Source organism: Brienomyrus brachyistius, chromosome 11, assembly GCF_023856365.1.
Source record: "Brienomyrus brachyistius isolate T26 chromosome 11, BBRACH_0.4, whole genome shotgun sequence".
Lineage (NCBI taxonomy): Eukaryota > Metazoa > Chordata > Actinopteri > Osteoglossiformes > Mormyridae > Brienomyrus > Brienomyrus brachyistius.
In genome coordinates this window covers 27658488-27686414 of record NC_064543.1, presented here as the reverse complement: position 1 = coordinate 27686414, position 27927 = coordinate 27658488, and the positions used below count along the sequence as shown (strand labels likewise).

At 41.7% G+C, this 27927-nt stretch overlaps 1 long non-coding RNA gene across 2 annotated transcripts; it reads right to left on the bottom strand.

Moving 5' to 3' along the window:
• Positions 1 to 45: 45 nt before the first annotated feature.
• Positions 46 to 27664, bottom strand: LOC125752031 (uncharacterized). Of its 2 annotated transcripts, none has more exons than XR_007400835.1 (4): positions 27516 to 27664; positions 27129 to 27282; positions 8992 to 9109; positions 46 to 536 (listed from the first exon to the last, which is right to left on the bottom strand). It is a non-coding gene; the product is annotated as an uncharacterized LOC125752031 (long non-coding RNA). The 2 variants fall into 2 exon arrangements; XR_007400836.1 differs by having other exon boundaries at positions 27129 to 27307; positions 27516 to 27530.
• Positions 27665 to 27927: the final 263 nt, after the last annotated feature.

Sequence of the window (27927 nt, the reverse complement as noted above, 5' to 3'; positions counted from 1 at the left end):
AATTATCTTTGACCTGTATTACATTGAAAACAATACAACAGCACATTATATAATGTGTTCCTCATGAATTTTATTGTTTTTCTCAAAATAAACACGTATTCCAATTTTGGTTCTTGCAACACTTCAAAAAAAGTTGGAACTGTAAAGCATTTACCACTTTGTAACGTTGCCATTCCTTTTCACAACACTTAAAAGACATTTAGGGACTGAAGACACCAAGTGATGAATTGTTTCAGTTGTAATTTTGTCCCATTCTTCCTGCAAACAAGTCTTAAGGTGGGCAACTGTCAGGTGAGCTCTGGCAGGGAAGCACGGACCCAGAAGTGCAGAACCAATTGATTTTTATTGGATCAGCTAGGCTAAGGGCTTTCAAGGGACAAGACGAAGAGAGTAGTCGTAGTCGGAAGAGAAGGTCAGAAGCCGGGGTGGTCAGTCCTACGGGCAGGCAGGGGACACGGAGACACAGGGAAGGGGAGACGAAGGGTCCCGGGGCTGGCAGGGAAGGCAGGGCAGGAGGTTCAGGGTCAAGGGTTGGTCTGAGGAAGAAATAGGGTAAATAGGGTAAGGAGCACACAAAAGGCAGGCGGAAGCGGTAATGGTGCCATCAGAGAACTGCAAGCTACCTTTGCCAAGGACACTGACACAACCCCATACCATGGCAGACCCTGGCTTTTAGACTTGCTGCTGGTAACAGTTAGGATGATCCTTTTCTTCTTTGGTCTGGAGCACACGGTGTCCATTTCTCCCAAAAAATACTTGAAATGGTCCATCCCAGATGCCTCTGAGCCCAGAGAAGTCGACGGCGCTTCTGGACACTGTTAACATGGGGCTTCCTTTTGGCACAGTACAGTTTTAACAGGCATTTGTGGATGTAACTACGTATTGTGGTACTTGACAAAGGTTTGCCAAAGTGGTCCTGAGCCCATGTGGTCATATCGCTTATAGATGAATGACGCTTCTTGATGCAGTTACCTCATTACTAGCGCTAAATTGCTCATGTCTCAACCTTTTTTGGAATGTGTTGCAGGTCTGAATGACAGGAAAGGATGTATATTTACAAATGACATGAAGTTGACCAGACAAAACATGACATATTTTGTGTTCATATTGTCTGCAATGAAATACAAGTCAAAATGCATTTAGAAATCATTGCTTTCTTTTTTATTTGCGTTTTCCATACTATCCCAACTTTTTCTGATTTGGGGTTGTAACATTCCCCAGAAGGGTGCAGGTTTTAAGGTAGTTCCTCAAGAACTCTCCCCATTTGAGCAGGCGTAAAAATGAGCGATCCCCATCCATGCCAAACCATGCTTCTTATAGCCTCTCCCATTAACGGAAGCACCACCCATCTCCTCAACACCCTGCAATACACACAAATACAAAAAGGGGCGGAGCCATCCAAACAATCAGTTGGTATGTGAGTTCTGTTGGCTGGAATAAACACACATATGTAGACTGGTTGTAAGGAGATCTTCCTACCAGAGTAAAAGCCTCGAACTTGTACAGTAGGTCATTTCCACTTTGAGAGTTTACTGCTGTAGTTCTTGAGGTCACAGTAGAGAGCTTCATCTTGACTTGTTCTTTGTTTACTTCCAATGCTTCAGCTACTTATAATAAAGCTTACGTTGCTTTGAGAATCTAATAGAGCATATACCTGTACAAGGACTTCTTGTGCTGGTTAAGTGGTGGATAAAAGCCAGACAGGAATTATAGCAGGTGTTTGTTTTGTAGCTTCATCAAGTATTACTCTATTTGAAGTAGAAGCTGTGGCTGTTTACTTATGTTGTTTATTGAGGTCTTTCTTTGTGCTTCTCTTGTACTTGGACTTTCTCAAGTTGAATTTTACATTTTACAGAAGACATGCTAGAGTGCTCTGAGGTACCTTTCAACATAGACAGAACTTGATTTAGAGGTGATTGAGTGGAAAAGAGAGCCTGCTTCTGGCCAATTTTGCTCTTCTCCTTCTGGAATCCTTCCAACTTGATGCTCAAAATACAATGAAATTAGAAATCTCTACACAGAGATCTACTCTTTGATGAGTGTCCTGGTCTGGAAGTGAGATTTTGCATAGTTCTTCTTCGTTGACTAGTTCGCACTTTGACTTTACTCATAAGGCATAGTCGTTTACTAGTGTGTCAAAAACGCCAACTAGTAACGCCAAGTCGTTGACTAGTGGACTGTTTTTAGAGCTTACTTCAGTTTAGGAGTAAAAAGAAATGTGTGTCACTAGTTAACGTGTAAGTCCAAAAAGAGCCCTACTAGTGGAACTAGTGGACAATTTGGCTCTTACTAGTGGAACTGGTGGACAATTTGACTCTCACTAGTGTTAACAGTGAAGAATTGCCCATTACTAGTAACACTAGTAAGAGCCAAATTATCCATTAGTTTCACTAGTGGACATTTTAGCACTCATTAGTTAACATGTAAGCTGAAACATAAAGTCACTAGTGCTACTAGTAGCACTAGTACCACTAGTAGACCGCATACAAATGAAGCAGGCGGGACAAGGATTTTTATTGGTCAGAATTGCGAAGCTGGAAATCCTTAAAGGGGCTGCTCTGTATTGTGCTGAACTTTATAGCGGCTGCCTTTTGTGGGAGTGTGATTCATTAGACCAAAATGTATCTAAAAGCAGCTTTAGACCCGACTATTGACAGTGAATAAAAAAATCCAATATCATGCATCGGGTCCTTTCGTTGGGTATTGCTATAAGTGAGACACAAGGTTAATATTTTGTTTTACGTGCCCGTTTTTCTGCACCCTCACCGAGTTTAGACCACTGATCAAAGAGTCTTTCTCCCGTTTCTCCTTATGAATGAGCCTGACGACTCTCCGCAAACTGGACCGCAGAGAGAGGGAGCGCAGTGTCTCTGTAGATGGCATGATCGCCGGTGTTTTCAAGACTTATTAAGTGACTTATTTGCTGTTGTTTATTTTATTTGTTGTTTTGTCGTATATTTTGTTTGCACCGCGAATCTATCTGAGTTAAATAAGGTTGCTGTAGTTATACAGAAGCAGCAACCACATAAAGTTGCTTTAACACATAAACCAAATACAATGCAGTAAAGAGTCACTGTAACAGTGACAATGTAAAGCGAGAATCGGCTTCAGTAATTTCATGTCCACATAGAAAGTCAAAGCACAGAGTCTCCGCACGGTCAGATGTTTGTTTCCTGTATTTCGTTGCACAGTTGGAACTTGGAAGCGCAAAAAGGGGAATATTCGAGGTCTGAAACAGTTATTTCAGGTCATTTAAGAGAAGACTTCGCTTCATTGGAAATACAAATTTTACTTGTGCTTGTCATGACCTGCTCGTCGGCTCCTCGTGTGTGCCACGCCCCCCTGATTACCCACGTGTTCTTCCCCGATTGTATCCAGCTGTGTGTAGTTACTTTGATCAGTCCTGTGTATTTCAGTCCGTGTCTTACCTGAGTCCATTGTCTGTCATTGATGTTACTGGTCTTAGTCGATGTCCGTGTTCCCAATTAAACCCTCGTTTGCCCCATTTTCTGCCTGCCTGCCTGTTTTTGATTGCTCGCGCTGCCTGAGCAATCTTCCGTCCTGCGCTACTCGTGACAGTGCTTCACTCGTACTGTATCTTGAAGCTTGAATTGAAAGATTTATTTTTGTGGGGTCAATATCTTTCTCTTGTTTGAATGTTGGCGTTTTAGTGGGCATTTGGTTTGGTTTATTAGTCTCATATGTGCAGGTGTTAAATAATATGAATGTAAATATTAAATAATGTGAAGCCCACCCCAGTGGTTACACTTGGGAGGCTTGAACTGTGCTGGGTTATTATCAGTGTAACACAAGATGTTTCATAAGTACACAGTGATATTTTAACAGTTTTCATAATGATGATTGGATCCAATTATGTCCATTTAATCATTATTGCATTTATTTATGATTAAGATTTAATTTCATGTCCAGATTCTATAAAAATCTGCATCTATGGTTTAGTATGGGCACATAGTATCACTTTCTTTTTGTCCAGTTTGATGTCTCATATTTGCAATAAAGCAGTTTTATTTTAGCCTATGCATTCAATAGAAACTGATTACACATCTTTGTATTTCACCATTAAAAAGAAAGAAAAAAAGGTTGAAAAGCTAAGAGCAGGCAGCTAATGACAGTAAAAGCTCACCAGGCTTTATAGGGTTACATTTTGGCTGGGTGGAGCTTTTTCTGGTGAACCAATAGGAAGCTTCAATGTTTGCCCATTTCCCGCTTCCTGAATAGAATTTTGTGCAACTAGTGCCACTAGTGAGCATTTTGGCTTTCACTAATACTACTAGTAAACACTTTAGCCTCACTAGTGTAACTAGTAGGGCAAAGGGCACTTCAACTAGTTATCTAGTGTTCATTTTAGCCTTCACTAGTATAACTAGTAAGGGCAAATAGACTCACTAGTGTCACTAGTGGACAATTGCCCCTTTCTATTCACACTAGTGAGGTCAAAACAACTAGTGCAACTAGTGGACATTTTGGCCTTTTCTAGTGTCACTAATGGACATTTTGGCCTTTACTAGTGTCACTAATGGACATTTTGGCCTTTTCTAATGTCACTAGTAGACATTTTGGCCTTTACTAGTGTCACTAGTGGACATTTTGGCCTATACTGGTGCTACTAGTAAGCATTTTAAGCTTACTTAATTTCAGGCCCAGACCTTAACAAGTTGATGAAAAAGCTTGACTAGTAAGCATTTTTGCAGTACTAGTACGACCTAGTTACGTACTGGTGCGCCAGAATGTCTTACTAGTATGGCCAAAGTCTGAAATAGTACAGCAAAGCGGTCTTGATATCACGGATATCAGAATAAATGCTCAAATGGCTTTCCATACTCAAACAGCTTTCTATACGCCCTCACTAATGGACATTTTGTCCTTACTAGTGTCACTAGTGGACATTTTGGCCTTTACTAGTGTCACTAGTGGACATTTTGGCACTCACTAGTTAAGATGTAAGCTGCAACATAATGTCACTAGTGCTACTAGTGCAACGTAGGACTAAATTGCTATTGTTTTTACAATAAAAAACATATATATAAACAGATATTAAACTTTTTTTTTTCAAAGAAGGTCAAAGCTGAAGAATCCTACACTGTCAGGAAAAAGGGGTACAGCTCTGGTGCAGTTTTGTTCCCCAAGATACATACAACACTAATGCTAAATCTATTATAAAAATTTGCATAAGATTAAAAAGCCATAAAACCACATATTCAAAATTATAATAAGCCCACAATAACAATGAAAGCTCAATGAAATTATAAGGGACTTCAGAGGAAAAAAAAGCCCAAAGTCACTTATTTAGTAGCGGAACTGGCAACACTGGGTGAGTCTCAATATGCGTACTTGACTCTACATGTGTTTTCATATACATGTATCACGTTTACATGATTATGTTGAAGACCAGCTCCAATACTAAGAAGTACAGAGGACGGTAAAAATCCCCAGATGCCGGTCTTGCGAGACCTATCCCATGTTTGAATTGCATCTGTACTGTATGTTGCAGATTGTTAAACATGACTTTTCATAGCACTCATTATATAAGGCCAGCTACAAAATGCAAGTGTAACTAATACTAGTGTCAGCTACATAAAACTGAGTAACTGAAAACCACATGTCAGGTGTATGTTGCCAGTGGGGTGAGAATGGTGCAGCAGAACATTATTTTTTCAAACTGAGAAAAACCTGCTTCATTGATTGTGCTGCCATTAGTTTGCCTATTTATTTATTTGTTTGATTTATTTTATTTGTTTTATTCATTTTACTGCCAGAGGTTATATTAAGCTACTGTAAATGTGTCACTTTATTTTCAGATGCATTCTCAGTCAGAAGTAATTTTTTTCTTCATGGTCATGCTTACAGTCTGTCACGCCCGGCCCGTCCGATCCTCCTGTGTGCCACGCCCCCTCATCATCCCCGATTGTGTCCGGCTATTCCCTGTTATTTTGGCTTTGTCTCTTCTATATCAGTCCACGTCTTCCTCAGTTGAGTGTCCATCATTGATGTTTCCTGATGTCATATGCGTCGTAGTCTGTCCTGTCTCCCCAAATAAACCCCATTTTCCGGTATTCCGCCTGCCTGCCTCGTCCTTCGCAGCCTCCTGCCTGCTCGTTCATGGCGATCGTCAAACAGTCAAAATTTAATCCATTAAACCTTTTCCTACCATAGTTTATACTGAGCTACTATAAATGGCACAGCTTTTATTTTCAGGTACACATTCAGCTTGAATTTAGATTTCTGACATTAACAAAAATACTTGATGTCTTATGCCTTTTTCTAGCCTCACACATGTACATGAGCTGAACATTTGTTGACATTCCATGACTTTCTTCAAGGTTGGCAGGTTTGCAGTTTGTCTGAAATAAATCAAGCTGCAATATTTACTAATACAGTAATTAATGTGTCTGTAAAGCTATCAAATCTTTGGCCATCTGATTGATGGGATGGAAGTTTCTTCCAGTATTTTAACTCTAAAAGAGCTCTAAAACCTGAAATTACTAATCTGCAGGATAGTAAGGGTCTTATAATAGTAAACGACATTGATATAGCAAATGAGTTCAATGATAGTTTTGCACGGGTATTCACTGTTGAGGACCTTAGTAATTTACCAGTTATTACCTATCCAGCATTGTCTATAGCTAATATATATATAACTGAAGCAGATGTTTTGCAAAGCCTAGCTAAGCTCAAAATAAATAAATCACAGGGCCCTGATGGCATCTTACCTATAGTGTTAAAAGAGATGAGGGATATTATTTGCCGACCCTTAACTTTACTGTTTCAAAAATCCTTATCTGAAGGTGTGGTACCTTCTGATTGGAAGCACGCCTTCATAACGCCTATTTTCAAAAAAGGGGATAGAAGTAATTTGTCTAACTATAGGCCAATCAGTCTAACTTGTATAACTGGTAAAGTTATGGAGGCTATAATCAAAGAGAAAATGATAGATTACCTGGACTCCAATAACATTTTGCGGGATAGCCAGCATGGATTTAGAAGAGGTAGATCCTGTTTAACAAATCTGTTGGAGTTTTTTGAGGAAGCTACTCAGGAAGTTGATGATAAGAAGGCCTATGATGTCATCTACTTAGATTTCCAAAAGGCTTTTGATGTTGTCCCCCACAAGAGGCTCCTACTTAAACTCAAAGCGACTGGTATTTTAGGTACCGTAGCGACCTGGATTGATAACTGGTTAACAGATAGGAAACAGCGAGTAGTTATAAGAGGCACAATGTCACAGTGGGCTTGCGTTCATAGTGGGGTACCGCAGGGTTCGATTTTAGGACCACTATTGTTCCTAATTTACATAAATGATATGGATACCAATATATACAGTAAACTGGTGAAATTTGCAGATGACACCAAGGTGGGTGGTGTAGCAGATACTGAATTAGTGGCTCAGCAGCTACAGCGGGATCTTGATTTAATTAGTGACTGGGCCGATACCTGGCAGATGAAATTTAACGTCGATAAATGTAAGGTACTCCATCTAGGGAGCAGAAATATAAAGTACAGGTATTTCATGGGTGTCACTGAAATAAAGGTAGCTGATCATGAGAAAGACCTTGGTGTGTATGTTGATGCTTCCATGTCCCATTCTCGCCAGTGTGGGGAAGCAATAAAAAAGGCCAATAGGATGTTGGGGTATATCTCCAGGTGTGTGGAGTTTAAGTCAAGGGAGGTAATGCTAAGATTATACAATTCCTTGGTGAGACCTCACCTAGAATATTGTGTGCAGGTTTGGTCACCATATCTTAAAAAGGACATTGTGGCCTTAGAAAAGGTGCAGCGTAGGGCCACAAAAATGATTCCTGGTCTTAGAGGAATGTCATACGAGGAACGGTTACTTGAGCTAAATCTGTTCAGTCTCAAGCAAAGGAGATTGAGGGGGGACATGATCCAGGTATATAAGATTCTAACAGGTTTGGATGCTGTTCAACCAAATAGTTACTTCAGCATTAGTTTAAATACACGAACTCGTGGCCATAGGTGGAAATTAGCGGGAGAACATTTCAAGCTGGATTTAAGGAAGCACTTCTTTACGCAGCGTGTAGTCAGAGTATGGAATAGCCTTCCTGATAATGTAGTGCAAGCTGAATCCTTGGGTTCCTTTAAATCAGAGCTAGATAAGATTTTAACGACTCTGAGCTATTAGTTTAGTTCTCCCCAAGCGAGCTTGATGGGCCGAATGGCCTCCTCTCGTTTGTATAGTTCTTATGTTCTTATGATAAGATCCCCTTCCAAGTCTAGGTTCCTCTCAAGGTTTCTTCCTGCTAGAGGGAGTTCTTCCTTGCCACTGTCGCCTCAGGCTTGCTTGGTGGGGTTCTGGCCAGTTATATGTAAAGTGCTTTGTGACAATGACTTGACTATTTTGAATATGACTATTGAATTGAATTGAATCGATTTTTATCCATTCTTGTATAAAGACATATCAAAAGGATGAAACAATTAAAATTATTTGCAAAACATTTTTGTAATTTGTTAATTTGTTAGCACATGAAAGCATAGGTTCAGATTGCCAGAGAGATGATTGAAATGTTTTCATTTTTGAAATAGCATCACGCAGAGCAGTAAATCCTAAATCCTACCCCATCGTCACCTAGCCACCCCGCTAGGGAGAGCTTCTTCTAAGGTATGTCTAAGAATGGCAGACATGGCAGCACGCTGCGGTAGAAAAACCCTCTTTTAACCCATGTCAGTAGAAGCCCCCATGACAGCTGTAGCAACAATCCTCTGCAAGTTGTCCCCTGTGAGTGGGCCTTTGTGGGCTTTGCGGGCAGCGCAGCGGCACGTGAGCGTGTTAATGTGCAGTTCATGGGGCTGACGCGTTTCACGTTACTCTGCCACTCCCACCCACAGCTGCTTGCCAGTGCGCTCCCACCACGCCGAGAATGACGACTTTTGTCAGTGTAGGGATACCGAGGAGCTCCTTTCATCGCGGGCAGGCCGAGACACACGGCGGCTGTTCTCCCTTTCAAAACCTACCGCTGGGGATTTGGCCTGTGTGATGCAGGGGGTGACGCTGGCTTCGGGGGGCATCCTGGTGAGGCAAACCCCATAATCCCGTTCTGTTTCATCATTCAGTCATAAGCTGTTCCAAAACCTGCCAGTGGGGAAAAATCAGAGCCATTGAAGAATCAGTGGCAAAATCCTGCAGTGCCCGGGCATGTCATCAAATATCTGGACAAGTGCTTGGATTACAAAGGCATATGAGCCCAGGGCTTGGCTTCCGGAGTCCAGTGCAATCCAGCCTGCTGATGTCTGGTAATCACACCTGCTATAAATACTGCAGCATTTTGTTTTACTTAATGGAAAATTTATACGAGCTGAGGGGGCTCAGATGCAAACAGAGATCGGGTGTCGTGCTGATGGTGCCGAATTCCTTCTGTGTTAGATCAAGAAAGGGTGCAGTACTGGAGAAACTGAGGTTAGCTGAGGTTTGGCCTGAACAGTATCAGCGTTCCCTTCTGGATTCTGCCCACATAAAAATCCCAGCACAGCAAAGGGAACTGGCACAGGAAAAAAATACATAAAGATTCCCCTGATGCACTATAGAGAAAGTTACTGATGGTGGCACCCTAACCCTGCAGGACAAGTAGGTACAGAAAAAAGATGCAGAGATGCTTTGAAACCTGCTTCCACATCTATCCATCTTCTAACTACCTTCCATGGTAAGGGCAGCAGGGGGGCGCTAAAGCATATCCCAGGTAATTTAGTTAATTGATTCAGTAAAATACATACAAGTTGAGGAGAAAGAGTAACTGAAAACTTGTAATACGATGAACATTAAGCTCTTGTTTGCAGAGCACACAGTGGACGGTATCCTGACTGCTGGTCTTTGTCTTTTAAGCACATACATATAGACAATATGCTTGTCTATTTCATCCAAATGACTGTAAAAATAACCTCCCTTAAATAGGAAAATCCATGCCTCCATTTTCTGTGCCTACTTGCCCTGGGCAGGGTTAGGGTGAGGGTGCTACCCCACAGGAAAAGTGGGTATACAAATTAATAAAACACATAAAGTTATTATTTTAGTCAAAAAGTCATTACCCTACATTCCTGCTTGGGATAAGCAGTTGAAAGAGTTGAAGGATGGATGGATGGATGGATGGATGGATGGATTGGACAGTCAGACAAAGTACATAGTAACTGTATCAGCAATTAATATATCTTCCCACAGAGGGCGCTGATGTCCTTCTTAGTTGTGATCTGAATACCCTGTGAGTGGCTGTTGTGATGCTGGATTGTTGACAAGATCACAATTTAGCCCTGAACAAACCATGTAATGCCTCTGATTCAGCTGAAGTGCAGCCTGCCTTTTGAGTCTTTGTTTCTGTGAATGAAAAGACAAATACATTTCCGCAGGTATTTGTCTCTTCCTCTGTTTATATGCAGTGCTATGCATAAATCTGTCAAATGACTAAGAAAACACTCATGTGAAGCTATTTGTGTGGGTAGGAAGTGTATATTTGCTCAAAACACATTAGAATACAGTATATTCAAACATTTTCTATTCTCCAGGAAGTTACTGATATCATGTTGGATGACTGGAATATTACCTTTTCAGTTCCCAAACCTCTCCTCAGGGGCATCCCAGCCATTACACGTATTTGTTACGTTTCATCAACACTCTGAAATAACTCTGAATCTATGTTGTATTTAAATTATTTTTGCAAATCAAAATGACGAATTTAGTATCCAAATTTTCTATTCCACAATAACTGAAGCTGCTCAAACAGTCTTATGAATTCAGACCAAAATATAAATATGATGCATCACTACTGTTGTTGCGCTTCCATTAAAGGGGTTACGGATTAATATGGCACCGGAACCCAGACTAAATCCTTTGCATGTGCGCCTTGGCTTATACGATGATCCCCGTGAACATTACATCATCACAGAAAAGTGTTGCACTTTTTTTCAGTGGTTTAAAAATCCATTTCAGTTCACCTTCAAGCCATAATCACTTATGTCAGACCATGTGTCTTGGGGTTTCACGCCTGTGTGGACGTAACACTGTTTTTCTGATTTTTTTTTATTTTAAAAGTGACTGGTCATCTGTCAGTTGCTTTATTATTTATCCCTGGGCATTAAACTAGCAGTTGCTGTTGAGTCCATTACTCCCCACTGTACTGTATGGACACCTGCAGCTGTCACTTCTGTAGAAGTGTCCCCCCCTCTATACACATCCCCCCACCCTCTGTCCTTACCCAGGGCTCCGTCTTCAGTTTCCCCTTCACCCACCCTTACCGCACGCACACTTGCCCTGTCCACAAAGTCTCCTGCTGGGGGTTTTTTTCAACCATAAAAACACTGACTTGCCACACTTCAGAGAGTAACAGAAATGCCTCCTTCTGGCTTCTTGAGGGAGATGGCACCCCTCCTAGCCACTCAGGAGAAGCCTGTGTCTGTTGGGAAGGAGTTAAGATTGATGGCACCACTAATGAGCTCATGTGGAGTTGCTATCAATTGCAGTAAACATTACCAAAATCCTATACTAGCCAGTCAGACATACAGCAAAACTATCCACTCTCAGTTTCCTTCCTCTACACATAAATCTTTGGTCTGACTAGACCCTCATCTGCTCTAGGACACAAGTATGTGCACAGAGTCAAGGTGTCAAGATGTCTCCTCTCCTATGCACGTAAGATGGTATTACTAGGTTCTGGGTGTGAATATACTCCATGCTTCTTCACAGCTTCCTCTTGCCTGACTGCAGAACAGAAATGTTGGCACTGAAGACTTAAAGCATCAAGGTTACGACTGGGGAGCGGCATGGTGGTGCAGTGGTTAGCACTGTTGCCTCACACCTCTGGGACCCAGGTTCGAGTCTCCGCCTGGGTCACATGTGGAGTTTGCATGTTCTCCCCGTGTCATCGTGGTGTTTCCTCCGGGTACTCCGGTTTCCCCCCACAGTCCAAAAACATGCTGAGGCTAATTGGACTTGCTAAATTGCCCATTGGAATGTGTGTGTGAGTGTGCCCTGCGATGGGCTGGCCCCCCATCCTGGGTTGTTCCCTGCCTCGTGCCCATTGCTTCTGGGATAGGCTCCGAACCCCCCACGATGGATGGATGGGTTACGACTGGCTAGATGCTACCAGAGGCATGTTCAGTAGCACATCCTGTGACAGTGATGGCTCTGCTAGCTGCTTTGTATGAACTTTGGACAGCCAGGTGGTATGGCATTGTATCCCCATAATGTTAAACAAAGGGAGTATGTTTTGCAGTATATTACAGGGAATGGCATCCTAAAAATGTCTGGAAGCACTTACTGTAGGACACTATGATGTAGGCTGCAGATGACTGTCTAAACTTTATCCTGATTTCATGACACTCTTATGAGATGAAACATTGATTCTGTCAATCTGATTTCTTGATCAGCATTCCTTGCTGCACTTTACTGCATTAGCAGCTTCTTGGTCCAGCACTGAAGAGGTGATCCAACTTAAAAAGGCTACATCACTTCTACCCTCCCTACTTCCTGCTCCACCCTTTCTCACACTCTCCAGCATGGACAAAATGTGTCACGAATGCCCTGACACATCAGTGACATTATGAGGCATCATGGGGTACCGTAATGCATTGTCCTTTTTTCTTTCAGACGCATCCTGAACTTTTAGCACAAACTTTCATTGACTTTTGTTTTTTGTGAGCCATGGAAGCTTAGTGGTACCCTGTACAGTTTCTCCATTTAAACCTAAATCTCATTCTGGACAGTAAAACTTTGAATATGACCAAAAGTGCTCTAGTTAGTAATGAGATTTTCATAATCCTTATTTTTTTCCCCACTTGACATTAATTGGCTGTGTGCTGTTACTTTCATTTGTTCAGAACTGTTATGGGTTAGACTCCCATATCCTTTCTCAGCAGTGTCGCTGGAGTCTCCCCTGTAGGGTAAAGCCTTGCATGGAGGTCTGACAGCTGCTGCAAGATTTCATCCCCCTTTGGGTCGATTGTTGTGAAATATTTATCATTCCCTGGTACAGTGGCCAGCGTCCACCTTTGAAATGGATTCATTGCACATCACTAATAGGACAGATGTCAGGGCTGGGAGGGACGTGGGGTGAAGCCTTCTGAGAGAAGGGCCTGTCAAATCTGTCCGAGATGTAACATTAGTAGGTTTTGACTTAGCCAGTACTACAGGATCCATGGACACCTTGGGAGAATCCAGTCCGCTTAAAGGACAAGTACATTCAAAGGAACACAGTCACCCAAAAGGGGAAATTCATTCAGAATGTTTTATTAATTTATTAATCTCAATTTATTAATAAACAAGATGTCCATGTATATTCATAAAAATATAGCTTAAATTTGAATGTGTTCTGAAGTAAAATGTATAATTTACAGTAAAATAATCCATCCATCCATCCATTTTCCAAACCGCTTATCCAATTGGGTCGCGGGGGGTCCGGAGCCTATCCCGGAATCAACGGGCACGAGGCAGGGAACAACCCAGGATGGGGGGCCAGCCCATCGCAGGGCACACTCACACACCATTCACTCACACATGCACACCTACGGGCAATTCAGCAACTCCAATTAGCCTCAGCATGTTTTTGGACTGTGGGGGGAAACCGGAGTACCCGGAGGAAACCCCACGACGACACGGGGAGAACATGCAAACTCCGCACACATGTGACCCAGGCGGAGACTCGAACCCGGGTCCCAGAGGTGTGAGGCGACAGTGCTAACCACTGCACCACCATGCCGCCCCCCAGTAAAATAATATGAAGTATAATTATTCCCCTTAAAATGTCTAAAGATCATGTCAAATTCTGTGAAGCATAACATTACATGGGAGTAATTGTACATGGGAAAGCACCGGTGTGGTGGGGACAGTGGTGTCAGGATGAGCACCTGGGGGCTGCCAGTCCCTACATGCTTCACACATACAGGTCCGCTGGCTGTTTATCTCCCCTGCAGAATCGTCAGTTCCATTTGAGAGGGAACTGTCATTTGCTGATGAGGCATTTATATGACGCGTTTTTAGATGGGGGACAGTGTGGTGGGTCGGTCTGTAGCACTGTTGCCTTGTGCCGTCTAAGTTTGGGGTTCAGTTCCTCTTCAGTTTGGCTGCACAGTTTGCAAGTTTCCTTCTGATACTCCACTTTCCATTTACAATCCAGTTAAGTAAAGTGGTGACTTGACTATGCGTGCCCTGTGATGGACTGGCATCCTGTCCAGGGTGTAGCCCAGCCCTGTGCCCTGTGATGGACTGGCATCCCGTCCAGGGTGTAGCCCAGCCATGTGCCCTGTGATGGACTGGCATCCTGTCCAGGGTGTAGCCCAGCCCTGTGCCCTGTGATGGACTGGCATCCCGTCCAGGGTGTAGCCCAGCCATGTGCCCTGTGATGGACTGGCATCCCGTCCGAGGTGTAGCCCAGCCCTGTGCCCCATGATGGACTGGCATCCCATCCGGGGTGTAGCCCAGCCCTGTGCCCTGTGATGGACTGGCATCCCATTCAGGGTGTAGCCCAGCCCTGTGCCCTGTGATGGACTGGCATCCTCTCCAGGCTGTACTCCAGCCCTGTGCCCTGTGATGGACTGGCATCCTGTCCAGGTGTAGCCCAGCCCTGTGCCCTGTGATGGACTGGCATCCTCTCCAGGCTGTACTCCAGCCCTGTGCCCTGTGATGGACTGGCATCCCGTCCAGGGTGTAGCCCAGCCCTGTGCCCTGTGATGGACTGGCATCCTCTCCAGGCTGTACTCCAGCCCTGTGCCCTGTGATGGACTGGCATCCCGTCCAGGGTGTAGCCCAGCCCTGTGCCCTGTGATGGACTGGCATCCTGTCCAGGGTGTACCCCAGTCAGTGGCAACTGCTCTAAGACTACAAAGGAAGCTCTGCCTCCTCTGAAATGTCATGAAAAATTTTGTCAAATTTTTGTATTTAAATTGCTACTGCAAACAGCATTATAGAATTCAATGCCACTTCTGTTTTCAGTGCAGCAAAGTTAGACGTTTATTGGACAAATGCTTCAAAACATCATTTCCAGGGAAGTTCAGTATCTTTCGGAGTAAATGGGGCAGTGGGCTGGCCAGAAAGGTGGTCTGCTGCATGACAATTGGAGGAACTGTCAAAGGGCTGCACCTCTTTGTGACTGACAGTGTTTTGAAAATGTATTTCGGCATTGGAGTATTTGAAGTTCAATCCCTTGCCGATTTTTGGCAAATGAATTCTTTAGTTTTTTTTTTTTCGATTTTCATTTGTATGTATCCTGCTGTAATTAAAAACATAACTATAGTATTCTTGAGTATGCTACTTGTTTTAGTAGTAAGGTTCGTTCTTTAGTAGGTTAGTAAAGTTAGTTTGTTCATTTTAAACTAGGTCACAATGTACTGGACTAGTAGTTGGAACATGGAAAATGTAAAGAAGCCTCCAGCTACAATAAGAGCTTAATGTACATGATGATTAGGAAAAGCTTACTGTTCTTCATTGTAGCCAAAAAGCGGACATATACTACCATTCAAAAGTTTGAATCCCACAAGTTGGATTGGCTTGATGGGCACTACTTACGTACCATTCGGTCAAGCTGCTCCCATAACAGCTCAATAGAGCTGAGATCCGGTGACTGTACTGGCCGCTCCATTATACGTAGAATACCAGCTGACTGCTTCATCCCTAAACAGTTCTTGCACAGTATTTTTTCGAGTTCTGTCCTGTTGTAGGACAAAATTGGCTCCAGTTAAGTGCCATCCACAGGATATAGCATGGCATAGCATGGAAAGGATCCCTTTCACCCTGTACAAATCTCCAATTTTATCATCACCAAAGCATCCTCAGACCATCACATTGCCTCCACCACGCTTGACAGATGTCATCAACACTCCTCCAGCATCTTTTCACATGATCTGTATCTTATAAACATTCTTTTTTTCTGATGTGAGCACCTCAGACTTAGATTCATCCAACCACAGCACTTTTCTCCTTTCTTCCTCTATCCAGTGTATGTATTCATTTGCTCATCTCAGTCTTTTCTTTTTTCTGGCCATTCTGAGATTCTGCAGCTTTTTCATTGCTTATTCATTTCTGCCTAGATGGCCAGCATCCTGGAGTCGCATCTTCACTGTTGCTGTTGAGACTGGTCTTTTTCAGGTACTATTTAATGAAGCTGCCAGTTGAAGACCTATGAGGCATCTGTTTCTTAAACTACACACTCTAATTTATCTTCTCACTCAGTTGTGCCCTGGGGGCTCCTTCTCCTCTTTCTATTGGTGCCAGTTTGTGTTTCTCTGTGAAGGGAGCAGTACACAGTGCTGTAAGAGATCTTCAGTTTTCTGGAATGGAATAGCCTTCGTTTCCCAGAACAAGAATAGATTGATGAGTTTCAGAAGAAGGTTCTTTGTTTCTGACCATTTTGAGTTTGAGATACTCAACTAGTCCAAAGAAGGTCAGTTTTATTGCTTTTTAAATCAGCACAACAACTTGCATATGTAGTAACATAATTGCAAAAGGGTTTTCTAATGATCAATTAACCTTTGAATTAGCAAACACAACATTCCACTGGAATACAGAACTAATTGTTGCTAATAATGGTCCCCTGTAGACCTATGTAAATATTCCATTAAAACAGTCTTTTCCAGCTATGATAGTCATTTACAACATTAACTATGTTTGCACAGTATTTCTGATCAATCTGATGTTATTTTAATGGAAACTAAAAAGCTTTAGCTTTAGCTTTAATGGACCCCAAACCTTTGAACAGTAGTGTATATACATATAATGAATTTTTGTTTAGTATGGTTGGCTGTTTTTTATATACCTCTGGTCTGACTGCTGCACAAGTTCTTCATTACACACATGGTAATGCACTCAGCTACTGCCCATCCTATGCCATGTCATCATCCTTCAGTGCTAGAACCTTCCCAATTCCACCATTGCAGTCTATTTATGTTTTTATTTATCTCTGGTGTATCTTTTATCTTGCGCATCTCTTTGTGTTGACATCTGCACCAAGAGGAATTCCTTGACACTTGGGACATGCTGAACAATAAAGGTTTTGTATCTTATTCTAAACGTCTTTTTGGAAGATGCACAGCACCACCCAACAGTATCATAATGCAAAGCAAAATTAAAAAACAACAAAAAGCATATATGGAAGTTGTTATGACAGGGTTTGTGACTTTCAGATGAGCTGTATCTGAGCCCAGTGGTGCCGCATGTTGTTTCTGTGAGTAAGTTGCAGGGCAGGTGTTGTGTGGTGTCCCAGCATGGGTTAATGCAGAGACCGGGCTCCTCTGCCCACACGAACACACACTCTCTGCTGTATGGCGCTAATCCCCAAAGCGACGGCCTTGGTGTAAATTGCACTGCAGCTGTCCATTCTTGGAACACTGGGAAATTGTCTGCACATGTTTCAGCTGTGCGAGCAAATGTGTGGCAGCAAATGAAAAAACAGGGTGTCTGACTGTCTCTGTGTGTGTGTATTATGTTTGTATTACATTGTGGGGACCAAATGTAATGATGCAATAAAAACCTGTTATTGTGATGTTATGGGGACCGTTTTTCAGGATCTGAAAGCAAGCAAAAATCTAAAAATGCCAAAAGTCTCATTTTTTGTTTGGTCACTTATGGTTCAGGTTAGGGCTGGGTAGGGGTTAAGGTCTTCATGTTGGGATTAGAGCTTTTCCAATATAAAGGAGAATCCCTACAAAGATATTATTACAAACCTGTGTATTTGTGTGTTTCTGTGTGTGTGTGTGTGTTTGTGTGTGTAAGAGAGAGAGAGAGAGAGAGAGAGAGAGAGAGAGAGAGACATGGCAGAGTGGTTGTTAAGTAGAAGCTGTGTGTCATTGGTGTATGTGGAGAATACAGGCCGCTGATAGGTCACTGCTGTGACCTCTTAGGGCAGAAGCCTGTTTAAGTGGCATTTAGCGCTTTAATCTCAGGCTGCCTGGATGCTACATGTGCGCAAAGGGGCTGGAATTAAAACGGTATACTCTCTGGGGATGGGGATTCATTATACTGTCATGCAAGTAAAAATCCAGCATGTGTCACGATTGCTGGTGAAGCGGGTAATCGCGCGGGCAGGCAAGCAGGCAGAAAGCAGGCAGAATACGGGAAACCGGGGATTTATTTGGGATACGGGGCTCGGAGACATCGACGAACATCAATGACAGACAGGGAACCAACGTAAGACACGGACTGAAATACACAAGACTGGGCAAACATAATCAGACACAGCTGGGTACGATCAGGGAAGCACATGTGGAAAATCAGGAGGTGTGGCACACACGAGGATCGTACGAGCTGGGTATGACAGCATGATGGTTGGGAAACTATTTTGATTGCTGCCACATAAGAACATAAGAAATTTACAAACGAGAGGAGGCCATGCGGCCCATCAAGCTCTTTTGGGGAGAGCTTAACTAATAGCTCAGAGTTGTTAAAATCTTATCTAGCTCTGATTTAAAGGAACCCAGGGTATTAGCTTGCACTAAACTAATAGGAAGACTATTCCATACTCTAACTACACGCTGTGTAAAGAAGTGCTTCCTCAAATTCATTTTAAAATGTTCTCCTGCTAATTTCCACTTATGGCCACGAGTTCTAGTATTTAAACTAATAAACAGCATCCAGACCTGTTAGACTCTTATATACCTGGATCATGTCCCCTCTTAGTCTCCTTTGCACGAGGCTGAAAAGATTCAGCTCAGCTAACCTCTCCTCATAAGATATTCCTCTAAGACCAGGAATCATTCTTCTACCCCTACGTTGCACCCTTTCTAAGGCAGTAATGTCCTCTTAATGGTCCTTCTATGGTGACCAAACCTGCACACAATATTGTAGGTGGGGTCTTACCAAGGAATTATATAATCGTAGCATCACCTCCCTTGACTTAAACTCCACACACACCTAGGGATGTAACCCAACATCCTATTGGCCTTTTTTATTGCTTCCCCACACTGGCGAGAGCGAGACATGGAAGCATCAACATACACACCAAGATCCTTCTCATAATCAGCTATCTTTATTTCAGTGGAACCCATAAAATATCTGTACTTTATATTTCTGCTCTCTGCATGGATTACCTTACATTTATCTATGTTAAATTTCATCTGCCCGGTATCAACCCAGTCGCTAATTAAATCCAGATCCCATTGTAGCCTCTCTGCTGCTAGATCAGAATCTGCTACACCACCCACCCTGGTGTTGTCTGCAGATTTAACCAGTTTACTGTGCGTATTGGGGTCAATATCATTAATGTAAATTAGGAACAGTAGTGGTCCTAAAATTGAACCCTGCAGTACCCCACTATGAACGCAGGCCAACTGTGACATTGTGCCTCTAATAACTACTCGCTGTTTCCTGTCTGTTAACCAGTTTTCGATCCAAGCTGCTACAGTTCCTAAAATCCCTGCAGTCTTGAGCTTAAGTAAGACCTATTTGTGGGAGACAACATCAAAGGCCTTCTGGAAATCTAAGTAGATCACATAATATGCCTTTTTGTGATCAATTTCTCTTGTAGCTTCCTCAAAGAACTTAAGTAGATTAGATAACAGGATCTACCTCTCCTAAATCCATGTTGGCTGTGCCTTAGAATGTTATTTGAATCCAGGTAATCTACCATTTTCATTACTATTTTATTTATTTTGAGCTTAGCTAGGCTTAGTACCACATCAACCTCAGTTATACATATATTGGTCATAGACTATATTCATACTAAATGGTGGGTTTACACCCGTGTAAAATAATTATTAAACTCATTTACTATTTCAATTTCATTTTCAATTATAAGACCAAATCAGTGATTTCATCTTTTAGAGCTGTTTTGCAATTAAAATATTGGAAGAAACTTTTATTTATTTATTTGCCACCAATTTTAATTTGCAGTAATTAAGAAAGTAAGTATGTAAGTAATTCAGACCTACAAATACAGACCAAGATTTTGTTTCAACCAGCCAGTTGAGTATAAAGAGTAACAATCACAGAGTACTCAACTGTTTGGTTGAAACAAAATCCTGGTCTGAATTTGTACTTTCTGAACCTGAACCTTTGTTGATATTCGATACAGTAATTACCCGAATGATACACGGTGTGCAGGTCTCATGTAGCTGCCCCGTTCCTTCTTCTTCAGAGTGCAAGGCCTGACGGTAATTTAGTTTTATGTGAGATTACAATGTTACCCATGGTGCCACTACACCACATCTGTGATTACTTAAATATAAAGATGCAGCGGTTTGAATGTTATTTGAATTTGGAAAGAATAGTAGCAATTTCTGGTTAAATGTTCATGGCCATCCTGTCACAGTTCTCATGTATAACATTAAGGTGTAATACTTCAAGTTTCATGCACAAGTACTGCTCTCTTACATACCACATTGGGATGTGGCGGTTTATTGGATGCTGTTATTATTGCATGAAATTATGAATCAGCCAAAACTGTAAGACAGCAAACTCACAAAACGGAGTCTGCGCCTCTGTGCGCTGGATCTACTTTCCCTGCAGTAATTCACCATCACAAACATGCGGTTAATCGCTGGCTTAGGCCACTTGGCACCAGGAGAAACAAAAGCAAAGCCGGATTCCTTGCCGTAAAGATCTGAGTCCTGCGATTTCACTGTGAATGAGGGCGCCAAGCCCTGGCCGGAGCGAACAGCACCTGCTGGGCTGGAGGGAGGATCTCCAGGCCTCAGAGTCAGCATGTACTTATACTCTGGAGGCTGAATGCGAGAACTTCCATCTCCAGCCTGCATTACTGTACCAAATACGCATTTATTCAAACATTTATATGATATGAAAATGCAGTAGAATTTGTTTCTTCATAACAATGCTTTGATGCAAAAATCTATCTTTCCTCTCCTGACTCATCCTGGACGGTACATCCTGGATGGCAAGCTCGTCTGCTGCGGGCACATACACATGCAATGGCCAATGATGAGATGCCAATCAGCCCAATTGCATGTCTTTGGACACAGGAAACCCATGCAACCCGAGAAGAGCATGTACGCTCCATACACACACAGAGTAGTGGAGTTCCGGCCCCCAACTGCACAGGGTGTGAGGCAGCAGTGCTACCCAATGATCCACCTTTGTAGTCATATTTGCAAGCTAATATATTATAGATCACAAAAAGGATTTTCCCAGCTCTTCACATTTATTCTTCATTTCTGTCCTGAAATATGTAGGGATAGCTGTGTACAGCACGCTGTAACGTTAGGAACCACTGTAGCACTATAAAGCCAGATCATGTCGTTAGGTAGTCCATTCATTCATTCATTCATCCATTCATTCATTAATCCATTCATTTATTCATTCATTCATCCATCCATTCATTCATCCATCCATTCCATTCAACCATTCAACCATTCATTCACCATTCATTCCATCCATTCATTCATCCATTCATTCATCCATTCATCCATCAATTCATTCATTCATTCATCCATTCATCTATCCGTTAACCACTTATCCTGGTCGGGGTGGGGGCTGGAGCACAGGGCACAAGGCTGGGGTAATGGATAATCCAAATACGTTAATGTAGTTTCAGAGTGGTAGAAAACCATGGCTATTGACCAGGGTAAAAGTCAACGAAAAACTCAGACGTTACTAAAACCAAAACAGCATTATGGTAGTTATGTCAGTTCCTATTTGAGAACGAGAGAAAAAGATATGTTTAAATAAAAATGAAAAAAGGTGAGTCATCCGCCATTCAAATTCAGTGTAAATATAACTACAATCTAAGTACAAATGACCCAGAGATATGGATCATTTCTCCTACGAATCCTTAGATGTGCATCATTTTGATAATGTGTCAGTTTACTTTTATTGAGGCACCTGTCATCATTGGAGGTAAAAATAAGCACCTTCATTTGTAGCTAAGCAAACTTGGTTAAATGTTTTCTCAGTTTTGCACGATAGCTGTATGTTGTGACTGGTGACAATACACAGGTAAGATTAACAGTTTTAGGTGTTTTAAAAAAAGAAATGAATAGATGTTCAATCTGTTTCTACTGATCAACATTAGAAGTCTCCATTAATTGTCAAAGCATTAAAAATGTATGTTTAGATGTTTAGAATTTCATCCATCCATCCATCACTGCTTAATCCCAACTGGGGTTGTGGGAGGGACCAGGGCCCATCCTGGGAACAATGGGCACAGGCAGGAACCAATACAGGGCAGTTGTCACCACACCACAGGGCTCACACACTCACGGGGCCAACTTACTGTACATTCTCCAATTAACCAATTGTGCACAATTTTGGGCTGTGGGAGGAACCCAGAGCCCCCAAGAGAAACCCACACAAACACGGGGATTGCCTGCAAACTCCACACAGGAAGGTCCTACACCCAACCCAGGGACCAAACCCAGAACTTTTCTTGCTGTGAGGCACCACCTGTTTAGAGTCCCTAACTTACTTAATATCTACAACAATAATAATAATAAAATTTTCTAAAATTATTTTTACTTGCGTTCCCCTATATGATGTATTTAATTTGTCAGGGAATAAGAACAAAGCCGCCAATGCTTTTTCGTATATGATTCCATATAATTTCAGATTTCTAAGAAGCTTCATACTCACATGTTGAACTTTAGAGCCTGTTTAATATGGACGTCCCGTGATGGATAAGAAGAGAGAATCCCCTTCTGCCACCTCACATTTGGGTTTCCTCATCTGACAGTTTAGTAATGGGGATATACCAGACAGCACAACAAAAATCAGTGTACCGTTTGGGTCTCTGAACCTACTGGCCCTTAGAACTTTTCCGGTGGATGCAGCAGGCTGTGGCTGTAGCAAGTATAGAATTCAAAAGCCAATTTGATGTTGTTCTTTCTCTTTTGCTGTCTCTTGTTCTTTCACTACTGCACCATATTGTTGTAACATGGATCATGGCATTTAGAAAGGTCACTTAAATGGACTGTCTTACATTATTGAATTATTGACTTACATTATTTACCTATTTTATTTCCTTCATATTACCTATTCTTATTTACTTCATATATTTTATTTTTATTATTATTTTTAGCGTCTTACCTATGTACACTGACATGTTTCCCACTAAGACTCAAAAAGGTTGTTATTTTGTCACAAATTGCACCCTGTATTTATACCTTTAAAAATTTCACCCCAAAATCTTCCAGTATCTCATCGGATGTCTCACAGGCGACCCCGGATCCCACAGCGTTTTTCCCACTAATTAAATGTTGGCCCTCCTATCCATGAACCACTTGCAAATGGCATGCAAACAGCTTCAATTTCAAAGTGAAGGACCAGCTGTGTGCTTATACATTTAGCCATGTTTGAAGACCTAATGCTTGGGCTTTTGAAATGAATGCGTTCCCGAGAAATAGAAAAAAAAGTACAGAAAAAGCCTCCCGTTTGATAAGCAGCAGATGTTCTCCTGGATTTTTCGTAGTTGCTGACAGTTTCTGATATGTTACAGCTTGCATACTGTATATACTTGATATCATGCATAGGCGGTAAGTTGTGCACGTCCCTATCATTTTAGGATTTGCTCGGTTGAAAATATTGGAGGTCTACTCAGTGGAATGCTTTGCAAATCAGGCTTAATGGATTATTTTCATACTTTATTTATGGCCATCTTGAAAAGAGAAAATATCTTCTGCATTGATTTCTGAATCTGTTACTCAGGAACAGGCTGAAATATAATTCTTGCCTGATTGTTTCTTCTTGAGAATCAAGGTACTGATAACCAAATATTTGATCGAAAGAATTAAAAATGCGTTAAAAGTGTCTTTGATGCAGGAAGCAGATATGTGTATTTTAAACTGATGTGCATATAAGTTTTAAGTACCATTTATAAGAGTTAAGTTTTTCATTTAAATGAGAAGGACATGTGCACAATGTATGTACTATAAAAATGAAAGACGTTATCTATCTTAACTAGGGTTTTTAAATATGTGTCTGAATTTTTTCTTCTCTTGTTATAGAGATATGAAACAAACACCTTTTGGGCTGTGAAGTTTCTCAGAGCTGATTTACTGAAGCCAGTATCCATTCATGTCCTGAAGCTGCATTTTAGAGTCATAGCTCTTCCCTGCTTTCTTGTTGGCTTATTTTGGTGGGAAATTGGTCGTCATTTTTATGGAACTTCCATACACACCTGTCGTTATCAATTTAATATACGTATACCATTGTATATTATAAAAATGTATATTTTTATCAGTTGCATCTGTGTTGGAGATTTAAATGTTAATTGGAGTATTTTAATCCATATCTAGAGTGGCTGTTTTTTTTATAGATTCATTATTGTAGACAGGGCTACATTCTTAAATGCACGTTGTATAATTTTGTATTGTTTTAATCACTGCCATTGTTGAAATGCTTGCGTTCACCACTTATTCTCTTGACTTGTGGGAATTGTAGTCAATCATTTTAACATTTTTGTTTCAATATCCTCTTTCCAAAAAAACAAATAGTGCATTGATACCTTTGTTGGAAGATAAAGTACTTTAAGGTACGAGGAAGATACCAGTAGAATGCTAATGCTGATTGCTGATATTATTGTGGATGCTGCTGTTGAATTTGCATTCATTTCCCCCTATGTGATATTGAACCCAAGAGCGGTGCTCAGCCACTGGAACCATGTTTGGGGTCAGAGTGCTTGAGACAACATTATTAAACAGCTCTCATACAGTTCCTATAAACAAACCCTTGGGCAGGACCCTTAGACCCGGCCAATAAAGTTCGGTGGTGGGCTGAGCCTGGGCCAGGGTCAGGTAGGGTCTGTTTGGATGGGTTATTTATGAACAGCAGCCGTTCCCTGAGCCACAGTTGCTAAGGCCTGTCTGCAGTTCTGGCCTGCCCTGGGGGAAAGGAAGTTGGTCATCAGGTCAAAGCCTGATGGGATTGATCAGCCAACAGGTGGGCATTACAGAGCTTCTGGAAACAACCCCAGACTGTTCACACCTGTCTCTGCTGTCAATCAGCGTCGCCTTTTGCTCATGCTGCTCGGCGGAAAGTAAAACTCACCCAAACTTCTAAAAAGAATTATAAAAAATCTCATTAAAATATATGTTTCTGGAAGCCCATTAGACAACAATAGTTGATATAATTTTCCGTCTGCCGTAGTGTCTGTGAATTGTTTATTACTTTATATGTTTTCTGTGCTGGGTGGGACTGGTGATTGAAGTGGTCAGTCGGGTGGTGCGTAACTCGATCCCTTAATCTATTCTTGTATTCAAGAACACTGGTTAGAGTCTATATATTGCCCCACAGGGAATGGTTTCAAATGACATACCGTTCAGGTTAAATTTACATTTACAAAACATTTATTACTTTTCTGTGCGTGTATAAATAGTTCTTGGGACTCACAATGCTGAGGTGTTTCTGCACTCCTCTGATATAGCAGGTTAATAATCTAAAAGTGACTCATTCGTGCTCTTTGATCCTAAGCCGAGCTTCACCCATTGACGGCATGCTTGTTTCTGCACAGTCATTTGCTGTCAGGCACCTGTAGAGTCACTGATGACTGTCTGTTTCATGCAGAAATCATTAGTCACAGTCATGTTATAATGCCATCTTTAACTCACAATTAGATTAATTATTTATATTAGCCATTTAACTAATTTCTTCGTCTCAACATTGCTCAGTGTAAATGTGAAATGTGAAATGAATATGTTTTGATTATTAAGAATAAATATGTGAAACTAATAACTAGTTTGTAATTAATAATTAATACAATTTTATTAATATGATCATAATACAGCCATCTTTCAAATACGTTTTCCATGTTTTCAGTCTTAGCATGGATACCCATGTTATAAATATAATTTGAATCCCCAGCCTTGGAATTTTACATTATAAATTATATAATTTAATATTATAGAGCATATTTATGTCAATAGAGGGCTACAGCTTTGGACTCTGGAGTCTGTGTACCCTAAGAGATCTCTCCTCTTCTATTTTATCCACGTCATTGCTGAAAAAAAAATAGCCAATGCTAATCCCCCCAGATACAGCCCAAGATTCATTTCGATGCCACCTGGCAGCCCGTGTTGGATTAGGCAGCCACAGGCGTAATGTGCCCCCCCATCCTTGTGTCCCCAAACAACTGGCTCCCCAATAAAACAATGAGCTTATTGGCTGCTTTCAACGATGCGCTTAAATGTTCCTTTCTGCTGGAATGTAGAGCTGCGTGCTGAGTGTGGTGCTGGAATATCAGAGCACAGCGGCTCCATTGGGGAGTCAGTGGAAGTTAGCTTTGGGTTGTGGGGGGAGAGGGGTGGACCAGTTGCATGAAATCTTATTCTTTTCAAACAGGCATCAAACAGGCACAAATTATAAAAGCCCAGCTGTCGAGCCTGATGAAGGCCACAAGCCCCAGGACAAGTAAATATCCGCGATAGAAGACAGTCACCACAACTTGCCCCTGAAGTAGAGAGTGTGTTTCTGGACTCCAGCTCCTTAAGAACATTTATCAGTATCAAACAATTATGAAATTCATTCTAGTTTGTTTTGTCTGTAAATTACACTTTGAAAAGGTAGAAAAGGCCTGTCAACAACCCAATCCTCTCTGAAATGAGGGTTCTATCCAGAAATCTCCTATATAAACACAACAATAATAATGTATAATTCTCATTATCTTGTTTCATTGTAGGCAATTCCAAAGATGCCACCTATAAAATGTAAGCAGGAATTAAAAACACCATTAAATCAGTGCAATTCCTAGCAGCAACCTAGTGTGAACAGTATAGCTGAAAATAATACAGATTTTCTGATACTGAAGTGCAGACATGGATGATAAATTGAATTATTAATAGGGTTACTTATCTTTTTCCATCCCAAGCCTTGTAAATGTCGCATGAAAATTAGCACCTGCCTAAATCTGCAAGTTATTACACACTGCTATACCATTTTCTTTTGGCAGCCTGCTTGCTAAAAACAAAAAACCATGGTATTAACAGAATTTTCAAAGAGTATATATATAAAATATCAAGTTGTTTTCTGTGTAGCACCTTAATACTATGTGCGTTTCAGCCTGAAACACCTCAATCCGTTACTCAGGATGAAGCCCACTGTTGTACTGGCCTGAAAACAAAAGAAAACCCAAAAGCGATTCCATCAGTGAAGCTGGAGAAGCTGAGCTTCACCTCCATGCTGCTTCCCCACATTTCCCCAAGGAGGTCGTCCACACAGGCTCGAAAGAGCCGCTCACTTTGTCTGCAGATCTTCTTCTGTATGGTACCGGGTGGCAAAGTGCTGGGAGGGTGTCGGGGGTGTGAGACGCGCGTGCCTGGCGGTTTCGGCCTTTAAAAGGCTTCTCGGGTCCGTCTGCAGTAAAGCTGTACAGCAGCTGCCATGGGGATCCCCTGTAGCACAGTACAAAAGGAACCCCTGCAATCCAGTGCCACAAATAGTCACACCTCAGTCACACTTAGACACACTACAGCAAAGAGAAATTAGTTCTCAGCAAATTACTATATAAAATAAACAATTTTCTATGAAGACTTGAAGAAATGCATTGTATAATTTTTTTATACAATATCTTTTATAATTTTTTGCTTATTTTCAAATATATTGATCAAAAGAATAGACACAATACAGTGCAAGGGACGAGAAGTTTCTCCTTTGGTCCTGCAGAGGGCGCTGCCATCACTGTTTAACTTGCTGTGATTCAGTGTTTCAAGGACTGTGAGGGTTTCTGGGTTTCACTAGCTGCAGGCAGGCTGGCTGGCTGGCATCCTAAAAACTAGCCTCTTCCAGGAGACAGTTGTCGTCTCTGTGATGCTATGGATCAGCCAATGGAGGATGAGAGCTGGAAAGGGGGGCAGCCAATGAGCTGGCTGCTGTCAGATGCTGATTTTATGGAGTCAGTTGGGCCCAGACAGCGTGCACCACTCCAAGAACTAGTGTCAGGGCTGGGCATTGCTTCCCGTTTGCATGCTCTGCCACTTCCATCTTCCAGGTACCATTTACCATGCATGGTTCTGCTCAACATTTCCGAGTGTGAATAA